Genomic DNA, 14688 nt, shown 5'->3' on the forward strand with positions numbered 1-14688 from the left:
GCTATTAAATATCTCATGGAAAATAAAGATGCTAAACCTAGACTTATTAGATGGGTTCTCTTGCTCCAAGAATTTGATTTGCATATTATTGATAGAAAGGGAGCTGAGAACCCCGTTGCAGACAACTTGTCTAGGTTAGAGAATGTTCTTGATGACCCACTACCTATTGATGATAGCTTTCCTGATGAACAATTAGTTGTCATAAATGCTTCTCGTACTGCTCCATGGCATGCTGATTATGCTAATTACATTGTTACTAAATTTATACCACCTAGTTTCACATACCAGCAAAAGAAAAAGTTCTTTTATGATTTAAGACATTACTTTTGGGATGACTCACACCTTTATAAATAAGGAGTAGATGGTGTTATTAGACGTTGTGTACCTGAGCATGAACAGATCCTACGCAAGTGTCACTCCGAGGCATATGGAGGACACCACGCTGGAGATAGAACTGCACATAAGGTATTGCAATCTGGTTTTTATTGGCCTACTCTCTTCAAAGATGCCCGTAAGTTTGTCTTGTCTTGTGATGAATGTCAGAGAATTGGTAATATTAGTAGACGTCAAGAAATGCCTATGAATTATTCTCTTGTTATTGAATCGTTTGATGTTTGGGGCTTTGATTATATGGGACCTTTTCCTGCCTCTAATGAGTATACATATATTTTAGTTGCTCTTGATTACGTTACTAAGTGGGTAGAAGCTATTCCAACTAGTAGTGCTGGTCATAACACCTCTATTAAGATGCTTAAAGAAGTTATTTTTCCGAGGTTGGAGTCCCTAGATACTTAATGACTGATGGTGGTTCACATTTTATTCATGGTGCTTTTCGTAAAATGCTTGCTAAGTATGATATTAATCATAGAATTGCATCTCCATATCATCCACAGTCTAGTGGTCAAGTAGAACTGAGTAATAGAGAGCTTAAATTAATTTTGCAAAAAACTGTTAATAGATCTAGAAAGAAATGGTCCAAGAAACTTGGTGATGCATTATGGGCTTATAGAACTGCATATAAGAATCCCATGGGTATGTCTCCATATAAAATGGTTTATGGAAAAGCATGTCACTTACCTCTCGAACTAGAACATAAGGCATATTGGGCCATTAAAGAGCTCAACTATGATTTCAAACTTGCCGGTGAGAAGAGGCTATTTGACATTAGCTCACTTGATGAATGGAGAACTCAAGCCTATGAGAATGCCAAGTTGTTTAAAGAAAAAGTTAAAAGATGGCATGACAAAAGGATACAAAAGCGTGAGTTTAATGTAGGTGATTATGTTTTGCTTTTCAACTCTCGTTTAAGATTTTTTGCAGGAAAACTTCTCTCTAAATGGGAAGGCCCTTACGTTATCGAGGAGGTCTATCGTTACGGTGCCATAAAAATCAACAACTTCGAAGGCACAAATCCAAAGGTGGTGAACGGTCAAAGAATCAAACATTATATCTCATGTAACCCAATAAATGTTGAAACTAATGTTATTGAAACCATAACCCCAGAGGAATACATAAGGGACACTTTCCAGAACGTTTCAGACTCCGAAAAGTAATAGGTATGTGGTACGGTAAGTAAACCAACTAAAACAATTCTAATAGCAATTTTTCTCTGTTTTGGAATATTTAAGAAAATAGGAAAATAAGAAGTAGTCTGGGAAGGACACGAGGCGTCCACGAGGGTAGAGAGCGCGCCCTACCCACCTGGGCGCGCCCTCCTGCCTCGTGGGCACCTCGTGTGCTCTCCGGACTCTGTTTTCTTGCACGATACATCTTTTGGTTGGTAAAAATTCATTATATAATCTCCCGAAGGTTTTGACTATCGTATCATGCAAAAATCCTCTGTTTTTGTTTCGAGTTGTTTTTCTGATAGATCTAGAGCACCATGACGTCTTCAAGCGCTCCCAAGGACAAGTTTTTCGAGAGGGTCAACAACCCCTATCTCGTGGAGGTGCTGCATCACCCTCAAACCATTGAGATGCGTGAGGGGGTGCTGCACATCCGCGATGTGGAAGGACCAAGGAGTACTGGAAGCGTGGAGACAAAGCTCGAAGCGATGGAACAACAAGTTTTCAAGTGCCAAGGGATGATGGAGCACGGACTTAATGCCAACCAGATGATGATTGCGGAGTTCACCAACAACCATAAGCTGGACGCCAAGAACATTGAGGAGACCATCTTCAAGCTTCATGAGAAAATCGAGCACCTCCAAGCCCAGATCTATGACCTGCAAAACCAAAACTGTGAGTATGAATATAGATTCAAGAGGATGAGTTTGCTGCAGATTTGAGGATCCCGGAGACTCGATCATCCTTCTATGATGGTGAGCCTATGCCTTGGAAGACGGACGACAAGCCTACATCATCAACAACTCCTTCATCACCACCTCCGAGGAACTAATCACATGGGTATGCGCACTCCCCTTGGCAACTGCCAAGCTTGGGGGAGGTCCCCGGTATCGTATCACCATCACACTCCTATCTTTACCGTTTTCTTAGTTCGATCCTTTTGGTAATATCTTGATCTAGTAGAATAAAGTTTTGGTATGAATTAGTTTTGAGTTTTGCTTTGTGATCCCTTTATGTAATCGAGTCCGTGAGATATATATAATAAAGATTAGTGTTGAGTCAAGGGCTTTTGCTATCTTGCTATGATCTTAAGTGCATAAAAGAGTAAAAAGAATAAAAGAGATCATATTGATCTTATGGATAGTAATGACTTCACATATAAAGAGTATGATGATTAAAAGTTGTTGAGAGTTGGCAAACATAGTTTTGGTCATCGTTGCAATTAATAGGAAGTAATAAAGAAAGAGAGATTCTCACATATAAATATACTATCTTGGACATCTTTTATGATTGTGAGCACTCATTAAAGTATGACATGCTAAAGAGTTGATGTTGGACCAGGAAGACAACGTAATGGGTTATGTTTTCTCACATCTTAGTTAAAGTATATTGTCATGGATCATTCAAACATGTTGAGCTTGCCTTTCCCCCTCATGCTAGCCAAATTCCTTGCACCAAGTAGAGATACTACTTGTGCTTCCAAATATCCTTAAACCCAGTTTTGCCATGAGAGTCCACCATATCTACCTATGGATTGAGTAAGATCCTTCAAGTAAGTTGTCATGTTGCATGCAATAAAAATTGCTCTCTAAATATGTATGACTTATTAGTGCGGAGAAAATAAGCTTTATACGATCATGTGATATGGAAGTAATAAAAGCGACGGACTTCATAATAAAGGTTCATATCACAAGTGGCAATATAAAGTGACGTTCTTTTGCATTAAGATTTTGTGCATCCAACCATAAAAGCACATGACAACCTCTGCTTCCCTCTACGAAGGGCCTATCTTTTACTTTATGTCTTATACCTTATGCAAGAGTCAAGGTGATCTTCACCTTTCCTTTTTACATTTTATCCTTTGGCAAGCACCTCGTGTTGGAAAGATCCTGATATATATATATATCCAATTGGGTGTAAGTTAGCATGAACTATTATTGTTGACATTACCCTCGAGGTAAATGGTTCGGAGGCAACACTATAAGCCCTTATCTTTCTCTGTGTCCGATTAAGACTCCAAAACCATAAGTATTGCGTGAGTGTTAGGAATTGTGGAAGACTAAATGATAGTTGAGTATGTGGACTTGCTGAAAATCTGTATTATTGACTCTTTCCGATGTTATGATAAATTGTAATTGCTTCAATGACTAAGATTATAGTTTGTTAGTTCTCAATTAAGTTTCGGAATCATACTTGACATTGTGTATTGATTGTTACTTGAGCATAAGAAATCATATGACAAATTATATATGTTGTTGTTAAAAGAATGATCATGATGACCTCATGTCCGTATTTTATTTTTATTGACACCTCTATCTCTAAACATGTGGACATATTTTTCGATATAGGCTTCCGCTTGAGGACAAGCGAGGTCTAAGCGTGGGGGAGTTGATACGTCCATTTTGGATCATGCTTTTATATCGATATTTATTTCATTATGGGATGTTATTACACGTTATGTCACAATACTTATGGCTATTCTCTCTTATTTTACAAGGTTTAACATGAAGAGGGAGAATGCCGGCAGCTGGGATTCTGGGCTGGAAAAGGAGCAAATATTGGAGACCTATTCTGCACAGCTCCAAAAGTCCTCAAACTCCACGAAAGTCATTTTTTGAATTAATGATAAATATTGAGCGGAAGAAGTACCAGAGGGGGCCCAAACCCTGGCCACGAGGGTGGGGGGCACGCCCTACCCCCTGGGCGCGCCCCTGCCTCGTGGGCCCCTTGGCAGGCCTCCGGTGCCCGTCTTCTGCTATATGAAGTCTTTTACCCTAGAAAAAATAATAAGCAGGCTTACGGAACGAAACTCCGCCGCCACGAGGCGTAACCTTGGCGGAACCAATCTAGGGCTCCGGCGGAGCTGTTCTGCCGGGGAAACTTCCCTCCGGGAGGGGGAAATCATCACCATCGTCATCACCATCGATCCTCTCATCGGGAGGGGGCCAATCTCCATCAACATCTTCACCAGCACCATCTCCTCTCAAACCCTAGTTCATCTCTTGTATCCAATCTTTGTACCAAAACCTCAGATTGGTACCTGTGGGTTGCTAGTAGTGTTGATTACTCCTTGTAGTTGATGCTAGTTGGTTTATTTGGTGGAAGATCATATGTTCAGATCCATAATGCATATTAATAGCCCTCTGATTATGAACATGAATATGCTTTGTGAGTAGTTACTTTTATTCTTGAGGACATGGGAGAAGTCTTGCTATTAGTAGTCATGTGAATTTGGTATTCGTTCGATATTTTGATGAGATGTATGTTGTCTCTCCTCTAGTGGTGTTATGTGATCGTCGACTACATGACACTTCACCATTATTTGGGCCTAGAGGAAGGCATTGGAAAATAATAAGTAGATGATGGGTTGCTAGAGTGACAGAAGCTTAAACCCTAGTTTATGTGTTGCTTCGTAAGGGGCTGATTTGGATCCACTTGTTTCATGCTATGGTTAGGTTTACCTTAATACTTCTTTTGTAGTTGCGGATGCTTGCAATAGGGGTTAATCATAAGTGGGATGCTTGTCCAAGAAAGGGCAGTACCCAAGCACCGGTCCACCCACATATCAAATTATCAAAGTAACAAACGCGAATCATATGAGCGTGATGAAAACTAGCTTGACGATAATTTCCATGTGTCCTCGGGAGCGCTTTTCTCATTATAAGAACTTGTCCAGGCTTGTCCTTTGCTACAAAAAGGATTGGGTCACCTTGCTGCTCTTTATTTACTTTCATTGCTTGTTACCCGTTAGAAATTATCTTATCACGAAACTATCTGTTACCTACAATATCAGTGCTTGCAAAGAATACCTTACTGAAAACCGCTTGTCATTTCCTTCTACTCCTCGCAGGGTTCGACACTCTTACTTATCGAAAGGACTATGATAGATCCCCTACACTTGTGGGTCATCAGGGGCCGGGCACCCGGGGGTGGCCTGGGCCGCGGCTGGGCCACGTGAGGTCGGGCACCCGGGGCTGTATGCTGGGCACCCGGGGCCGACTGGGAGCAGCACCATAGAGGGGCAGAGCCTCCGGAGCCAAAGTGCCCGGGCACCCGGGGTGTCTAGTGCCTCTTCTCCTTCATCCTTCTTGCTCCTTTCCTCCTTCTCGTCAGTAGTTGTTCGGGTCTTTGTGCTAGCCTCTCCATGATCAACACCTTGATACCTAATCACGCATAACCCTTCTGTTTGAGGTAGGACCCAACTCTCGAATGAATTTGAGTGGAGCTCGAAGAGGAAGGAGTTCACCTCGTTCTCGATGACGCGTGTACGAGTTCTCGTCATAGGTTCTCTCCGTGCTTGCGGTGGTGGTGCGACGTCCATGGTGATGGTCGAGGGATGCTCCGCATCACAATGCCTTCATCAGAGTAACGACACAAAGACACCGCCATCGTCCGCCATGACCAAAGTTGGCTCAGTTTTCACCGACAGTCGCACCTCTGCATCCTCGCCGCCGGCAGCCACCAATGGGCCAGATCAGGCTGGACCCGGCCGGAACAAATGTGACACGACAACACCTCCATAGCCAAGACCTCCACGGACAAGCATGTGGGAGATGCCATCCTACCCCATCGCGCGCGCCACCGGCCGCAAGGAAGGTCATTGGCCGCGGTTGAAGGAGCACCGAGCCACGCCGCCGGGCCGAGACACCACCACCAGACCAACTCGTAGCTGTGGTGGGGACCAAAAGCGCGAGGGGAGATCGGGGCACCCACACAAGAATCCGACGCAGCCGCGCCCTAGAGCGACGACGCAGGAAGGCTCCGGCGCCGCCATCATCCACCGCCAGCCTTTGTCTAGTGGTGATCCGGTGGCGGCGGTGAGGAGTTTGGGGGAGGGTGAATGTGACGTGGGAACAAGACCCATCACCACCACCTAGTTGCTGGCAACGAAGGTTTCCATAGGCCTGCTGTTGGAGATGCTCTTAGGCGCACGTCTCCAATGAAACTACTTGGGACCACGTCCCCAGTGACGTTCTAGGAGACATCAATCCAACAACTGCACTACTACCTCCGTCCGGATTTATTAGGCCTCCTTGTATTTTGTGCCAGATTTTGACTATCTATATTATTAAAAATATATAAATTATATGATACAAAAATTACACCATTGGACTTGTGTTTGAAAGAGCTTTCCAACAATATAATTTTTTTGACATATAGTTTACATTTTATTAGTTAAATTTGCAAGTCAAACTTTAGCACAAAATAGAATGGGGTCTAATAAACCCGGACGGAGGGAGTAGTAATCTAGTGGGAAGCCAACTATCGTAGTCCGATCCGATCGCTAGCACTCGATGCGAAGGCTGTCATAGAAAACGCTACCCATTTTTCTAGAGAAAAAGGCCATAGACTCCTGCTTTTATCCAAGAGTTCACTAGCATGTAGATCAAGCTTGACTCTAGTGACTGGATCTATGCATTTGGTAATATTTGGGAAGGGGGTTCGAAGTTTACAATAGGGAGTTGTATTGAAATTAGATAGGAGAGGTGCTGTTTTATTTTCCAATCCTTTGTTAGTCGTATAATAGGATGAATTGTGCGTGGAAATGTGAGAAGACACTTTGTTCACTTGTTTGGTTCATGGAAATTGACGAGGGACTTATGAAAAATAATGTAAGTTATGAACTTATGATGAAAGGTTAAGATGAACTCACTAAAACGAAAGTACCCATCTACTCCCAAGCTCATTTGAGCCCGGGATGAACAGTCAATTCTGAAGAAAAAATGAAATAAAAAAATCTGATTTTTTTTGGGTGCAAATTTTCAATCCGAAATAACATTTCTGGAAGGCATGGTAAAAAAATCAGCACTCCCAAATACTTTCAAAAATAGCATTTTTGGAGTATCTAGTTTTTTCCCATGACTTCCAGGAATGTTCTTTTATGACAAGTTTTTGCAAGCACATTTTTTTTTGATTCTACTGTTCATCAGGGTGCATTTGAGCTCGGGTGTAGATACTTCGCGTCCTCACTAAAACAATTCTTTTCCAACTACCATCCCTCCCACGTTAATAGAAACATCGGGAGTTGGAGTCTCAGTTCTCATGCCTAATCTCTTCTCAATTCTCAATTCTCAATTCCATAATCAAATGGTAGATTTAAAGTATCGGGATTGCTAAATCTAAGTTGATTGAGACTTAACGAAGTCTCACTCAATGCTATATTCGTGTATTTTACGTGAAGATCAATGTTTTCTTTTAATTTTTCCTTTCTTTTCTTGGTTAAGTCCCAGTCGTCTGACATCCAGCCACACCCTTAAAGTATCGTACCCATCAAATCTCATCCTCTAACTCTAATGACCCTAACTAAACACGTTGAAGGACTAATGCTAACTGCACGTAAATGGCAAGAATATGGCACAAGCATGATTAACAGCAATACTTAAAATCAGGATTTGATCCTCACTTCTATATGAGTGAGATGAGATACATTCAGGTGTGATTCCCCGAAAAATAAAACAACAACACACATACAATAATAGGACGCGTAAATAACTAAATATCGAACAACCAAACCCTCTGTAGACAAATATAAGAACGTTTAGATCACTAAAGTAGTGGTGATCTAAACGCTCTTATAAAAGTTGACAGAGGGATCAGCCGGTTTCACGCGGTGCTGGCTGTGAGATCTGAGCTGCTTTACGAGCTCATCGATGTACCTCTCATGGAGTTCCTCATCGGCCACAATCTTCTGCAGCTTGAGAGCATTTGCCACGAAGCCCCTCCTGGCTTCTCCCTCCAGCATGACGGCCCGAACTGCGCTGGCGACGCCATGGCGATGGAACGACCCGTCCTTCTCATCCCGTGCCACCTGCAGCCCGACCTTCCTCGCCTCCATGATGAGGCGCGCGTTCGGCCATTGGTCCCCCAGGATGGGCAGCATCACGAGCGGGTGCCCGAACAGAAGCCCTTCGATGAGCGAGTTCCGGCCGCAGTGCGTTAGGAACGCCCCCACGGCGCCGTGCGCCAGCACGCTCATCTGAGGAACCCACCCCGTGGTGACCAGCCCATGGCCACTGGTGCGCTCTTGGAAGCCAGGAGGAAGGGCCTCGAGGGCGCCGCCGGCAGCACCTAGCGGCTTCCTCAGAGCCCAGAGGAAGCGTGCCCCGGCGAGCTCCAGCCCGAGAGCCAGCTCGTGTGCCTGCTCCGTGCGCAGCGGCACCTCGCTAGCTCCCCAGCGCCACGTACAGCACTGACTTGGGCGGCTGTGCGTCCAGCCATCCAATGGTGGCCTCCTTCTCCATCTCGTTCGCGCTTGATGCCGCGCGTCGGCCTCCGTCGGGCGACGGCGGCAGAAGGCCGAGGGGGACAACCGGCTTGCCGCAGATCGCCGCCACCTGCTGGAAGCACTCGGGCTCCCATTCCGGACAGCTCCGGAATCCGGATGGCCATCAGCGTGCTCCTCTCTCCTGTCAAGGAGCAGCGCTGGGCACAGGACATACCAGACGCGCCAATGTCGGTGAAGAACCGTGCTCCCTCGCGCTCGTAACGGGGCGTAGACGCCGAGGTAGCAGAGACCATCATCGCAGCGGTAGGGAGAAGCTGTGCGAACGGCACCTGATGTACCGATCCATGGATTGATTGATAATCAGGCCAACGAGACACATGTGATCAATGAGATGCAAACAAGCAACCAACCTTGTGCTCGACGGCGGCGGCGGCGGCCCAGTGGTGGAAGCCGTCGGCGATGACCCAGTGAGGCCTGCTGTCCTGGCGGGCGCACGCGGCGGCCATGAACTCCGCGAAGGGCGCGGCGAGGCCGTCGAAGGCCTTCCAGTGCAGCTCCCGCTTGTCGGCGGGCACGTCGTTGGTGGACTCGGCGCCGTCGGGGAGGCCGTCGACGCGCGGGAACGGGAGCGCGACGAGCTCGACGCAAGGCATGGCGGCGGTGCGCAGCGGCGGGAGGCGGGCGATGTTGCGCGGCGTGGAGACGTAGTACACGCGGTGGCCCCTCGAGGCCAGCCGCTCGGCGAGCTCCAGGTAGGGCAGCAGGTGGCCGAACGCGAGCCATGGGCAGATCACGATCCGCAGCGGCGGCGGCGGCGGCATAGCCGGAGAGGAGCCTTTGGCATCCATGGCCAACATGGAGCGACTTGCTGGCGATGCGTACTCTCGTCAATCCCTCCAAACCATCCACGCCATGCACTCCGGAGGTACTACCTCTGGTTTATGGGTCTCACTGTATTATATCGTTGCACTGCTGCACTTCGTACCTGAGAGCAACTAATCAACCGACAACCGACAACCGACAACTCCGTGGTACTGGTTGACGGTTGCACCTCGTACAGAGTACTGTTGCACTCCGTACGTGACCACAAACCTCAGTACTGGTTCACGATTGCAACTGACGGACCGCTGATTACTGTGGCCATATGATGCGGTGTGATGCCATGAGAATGACAGGCCAACAACCAACTTTGCACCCATTTTTGGAGAAATATGCTCAGGCCATATCCAATGGCAATCATCAAAACGGACGCCCCTGAATGTATATGCACACGTCCGGATGCATGTGTTTGTGAAAATCTGGCCGAGCATCGGCGATCCAGCCTTATCCTTGGCGATTTTCCTATTTGTCCTCTCCCCTTTGTCAAATTTTCTGGATTAATAACAATTTGACAATACAGTTTAATAGTTGCAAAAATGCATCGAACAGCAAAAGTATCGGATCTTCACTAGGTTGTATACATCCATATAACCAAAAGTAAAGCATCCGTTGTATGTATCGAGTCACTCACTTTTCAGCCTCTTTTTCCCGTCCTTCTGGTCATAGCGTGCATAGATGTCACCACACAATTGGTGAACAAAGTTGACCACGTCAGGATCCAAGTCATCGGCTTTCACATAAAAGATATTTTGATCCTCGCGTGCTTACTTGATCGCAAGCTTCCTCTCCTCAAGCTCCATCTTTCTCTTTTGTAGTTCCATGATAGCGTTAAATCTTTCCTCCTTCATCTCATCGCTCTCGGCACATGCCTCCTCCTCCGCCATGATAGTTCCTCAAACTTCTCTGTCATCTAGGTCACCGCACCTTATCGCTTCTCGTTCTCGTTCTCCCATCTCCTCCCTTTCGACCTAACCACTCGGGTAGTCGGTGCAAGCCCTCATCCAACTCCTTTGCTTCGATCACAACCTTCATCACTTGCTTTGGCATTGGTAGTCTTGACAATATTGGCCATGTTGCACAACTTTTTTGCCCATGCAATTTACATCAACAATGCATCAACGAGAATGATTTGCCCTCATTCTTGAGGTACAACACGGATGCATGGCCGGGCTAGCAAAACAATACAATGACATGATGAACAAATTGCAACATAGAGCAAATCAATCAAATGACCAATATACAGAGCAACACGAATCAAAACATACGAGCTCTAACATTGCTCTTAATTCCAAGCCACCCAAGCCATGCTTGAACAGAGTATTGATGCACTCCATATGTGACGAGAGCAACTAATCAACCACTAACTCTGTACTGGTTCTATGTTGCAACGGAAGGATCATTAATTACTATGGCCACATGATGCTCTGTGATGCCATGAGTACAACAGGCCAACAAACAACTTTGTGTCGATTTTTGGAGAAATATGTTGTGGCCATCTCCAATGGCAATCATAGAAAATGAACGCCACTAAATGTTTGCGTACGCTTGATGTCTACGACATACTTCTACTCTTGTAGACATTGTTGGCCTCCAAGTGCAGAGGTTCCTAAGACAACATCAATTTCCCTCAACTGGATGACCTTAGGTTTATCAACCTATGGGAGATGTATGTTGAATGTAGTCCCTCTCAAACAACCCTGCTACTAAGATAGAAGAAGTCTCTTGTGTCCCTAGAACACCTAATGCAGTTTTCTGTTATATATGTGCACTAGTTCGACAAAGAGATGATAATAGATGGGTAATATGGATGGTAGAGGTTATTTTATTTCAGAATAAATTTGGACAGCAAGGTAAATTGGTAGCAGAAGTGAGTAAAATAGTGTCTCAATGCTTGGAAACAAGGCCTAGTTTTCATACTCACTAGTGCCAACTCTCAACATCATTAACATAGTTAAAACACATGATATACCCTCAAAAAGTATGTGGTAAATGATCCCTCCAAGGTTCCCTCTTTTATCAGATCAAAGTAGGATGAGATAGCGTAGGTATGGCTTCGCACACCATCAAGTTTATATTTCTAATCATGATCCATAGGACAGCCCCAATGTCACCTCATATAGCCCCAAAATTACTAAACAATCACCTCATGTTCGTTAGTTCTATTCTATTATCCATAGAGTCACCCCAGTGTCACTAAGGCATCTCTAGAAATTCTACTAGAAACACATCATGATATCAATGATTCCCAAAAGATTCGGTCCAACATAAAAAAGGCTCATAGAAGGAGCAAGATCTAGTCAAATACACAAAGAAAAGTGGGAGATACATCACAAGATTTAACTCCATTAACAAATCCCATAATCACAATCAAGATTGCAAGCTTACATGATTAAGGGAGAGAGAGAGACATAACACATAGCTACTGGTACAAACTCTCAGCCTCTAGGGTGGACTACTCCCAATCATCATAGAAGAAGAAAGGGATGTTGGAAAGGTCTAAGAAGATCAATTGCCGCCTCCAGCAGGGTGCCAGAACAGGGAGAAAACCAAGATCGCCTCGGATCGGGAAGTGGCATCGGCAAAAAAAATTAGGGTTAAAATACATCTGATGTTTTTGAGCATATATAGAGCCGGGGGGCTGAGAGAGCATAGAGGAGGTCCAGGGCCTACACTGAGCCGAGGAAGAGGGCCCTTCTGGTCCTTCCACGACGATGATATGGTCGATTGGTGCGAAGTGTAGGTGATGAGTGCTCGAAAGCAACAAAGAGGAAGAGGTTATTAGCTGTGCAGAGAGGCATGTCCTCGGGTGCTGCCAAGGGGGTGTTGTGCATGCAACTCATACTATTCTGGAGCAGGGCAAAGGAGGCACAAGATCTAGAAGGGGCAATGGAAGGCGATGAAGCCCTACAAAGATAGAGGGAATGGTTCGGAGGCAGACCATGGGTGGCACTGGGGCCATAGTGCGCTGGCGCGTGGCACAACCGAGAAGAAGCAGACGAAGGGGATAACTGGCAGATGTGATGGAAGGTTAATGGGGAGAGGCAATGCGCGTAGGGACACACACGTGTGTCCAAATGTGACTAGGTGGCTTGCGGGCTGCCCCACAGCGCCATTTTGGCATGACAGACACGCGGTCACCATATGTCATTGGTGCCTAATCCACCTTTTTGTTGTGAAACCACAATACATGTGTGCTTCGTTGCTCATAGAATGCTTTGATGAAGTTTCACAAGAATGGTGGCGTGTGGTGATGGCTAAGTCAGATGATAGCTTCTAGATGCAAGGTGTTTGTACTTATTTCTAAGAGATCGGATTGGAGAGTAGAGCTGATTTTTGGTCAGTTATGGTAGCTTGCTAGGGTGACCAATGTGACCCGCTCAACTGGATCAAGAGAAATAGTGGATGATACGTCTCCAACGTATCTATAATTTATTAAGTATTCATGTCATGTTTATAACAATTAATTCTACGTGGTTTTGGTATGATTTGAATGGAATTAACCTGGATTAGCGTTGTTTTCAGTAGAACTACCGTGGTCTTGTTTTTTCTGCAGAAATAAAAGTTCTCCAAATACAGCAAAACTTTTTGACGATTTTTTTGGAACAAAAGAGGCACTAGAAGCTTCGTAGCAGGACCAGGGGGTGAAGGAGGTGGCCACTAGGCACCAGGGCACGCCACCCCCTCTGGCCCGCCCTAGTGGGTAGTGGGCCCCTCGTGGCCCATCTTAGCGTGAGACCGACGCCAAAAAATCCTATAAATACAAAACCCCTTGAAATAACCCTAGATGAGAAGTTCCGCCGCCGCAAGCCTCTGTATCCATGAAAACTCAATCGGGAGCCCGTTCCAGCACCCTGCCGGAGGGAAAAATCATCACCGGGGGGCCATCTTCATCATCCCGGCAGCCACCATGATGAGGAAGGAGTAGTTCACCCTCGGGACCGAGGGTTTATACTACTAGCTATGTGTTTGATCTCTCTCTCTCTCTCTCTCTCTCTCTCTCTCTCTTGTGGGGCAATGAGATAAAATCTGGTACAGATTCAACCAAGTAGAATTTGCGTTGATATCATACTACAATTTTGTGTTTTGTTTTTATTTTTTGGTTAATTCTTTCAGTTGAAGCCAAACATGATTATTTGGCTTGTAGGTGACCATAATTTTTGGACCTGAATATCTAGCAAACGTCAGATTTTTAGGATGGCAAATCGAACATTTTTCATGGCAAATGTGTTTGTCGACGATGACAAGTTTAGCTGGCGAATCCGTCTCAGTTATTTTCGTGCCAGAAAATTGCCGTGCTTGTAAACTAAATTTTTCATCATCATGCCAATACAAAATTTCCATGATAAACGTCAGATTTGCCATGCTTAAAAATATGACACCAGAGTTTTAGCATTTTCCGTAGTTTTTAAATAAGTGTGTAGAGGATTCTTATGGTGCAACAAGGAGAAGGCCAATGGCGGCAATTGTGCCGTCGCTTGGGAGACAGTGTGTGCGCCCAAGTGGGCGGGTGGGCTTGGCATTCCCAACTTACGTTGGATGAATATGGCGATGTAGGCGTGATGGCCTTGGCTTGCTCGTGCGGATGAGAGTAGGCCGTGGAGTGAGTTCAAAATACGGGTGCCTGCTGAGTCCAAGCAAATCTGTCAGGCTGCTTTGAGGGTCAATGCGAGGAATGGAGAATCGGCGCTGTTCTGGGAAGATAGGTGGCTCGATGGAGCGAAGATTCAGGAAGTGGCACCAGACTTGTACAACAGGATTCCGAAAAGAGTTAGGCAGGATCTCAGGGTTGGACAGGTGGCGGCCAATGGGCAGTGGGCTTTGGACATCGGCCCAGAGTTGGATGCTGTAACGTTGCATCAGTTCCTCCAGCTATGGCCACGGGTAGCTGAGTGGGAACCAATGCCTGGAGTCTTAGTCCTGGGATGCGAGTGGGAAGTTCTCGGTGCGTTCAGCATATGGAGGCAGGTTTTGGGGTCGAGAAGTGATTCCCACGGCGAAGATGATTTGGAAATGCCGGGC

The 14688-nt window shown here is 45.7% G+C and overlaps 1 pseudogene; it reads right to left on the reverse strand.

The window, feature by feature from the left end:
- Positions 1-7912: 7912 nt before the first annotated feature.
- LOC119368992 lies at positions 7913-9696 on the reverse strand (annotated as a pseudogene).
- Positions 9697-14688: the final 4992 nt, after the last annotated feature.

Source organism: Triticum dicoccoides, chromosome 2B (assembly GCF_002162155.2).
Source record: "Triticum dicoccoides isolate Atlit2015 ecotype Zavitan chromosome 2B, WEW_v2.0, whole genome shotgun sequence".
Classification (NCBI taxonomy): domain Eukaryota; kingdom Viridiplantae; phylum Streptophyta; class Magnoliopsida; order Poales; family Poaceae; genus Triticum; species Triticum dicoccoides.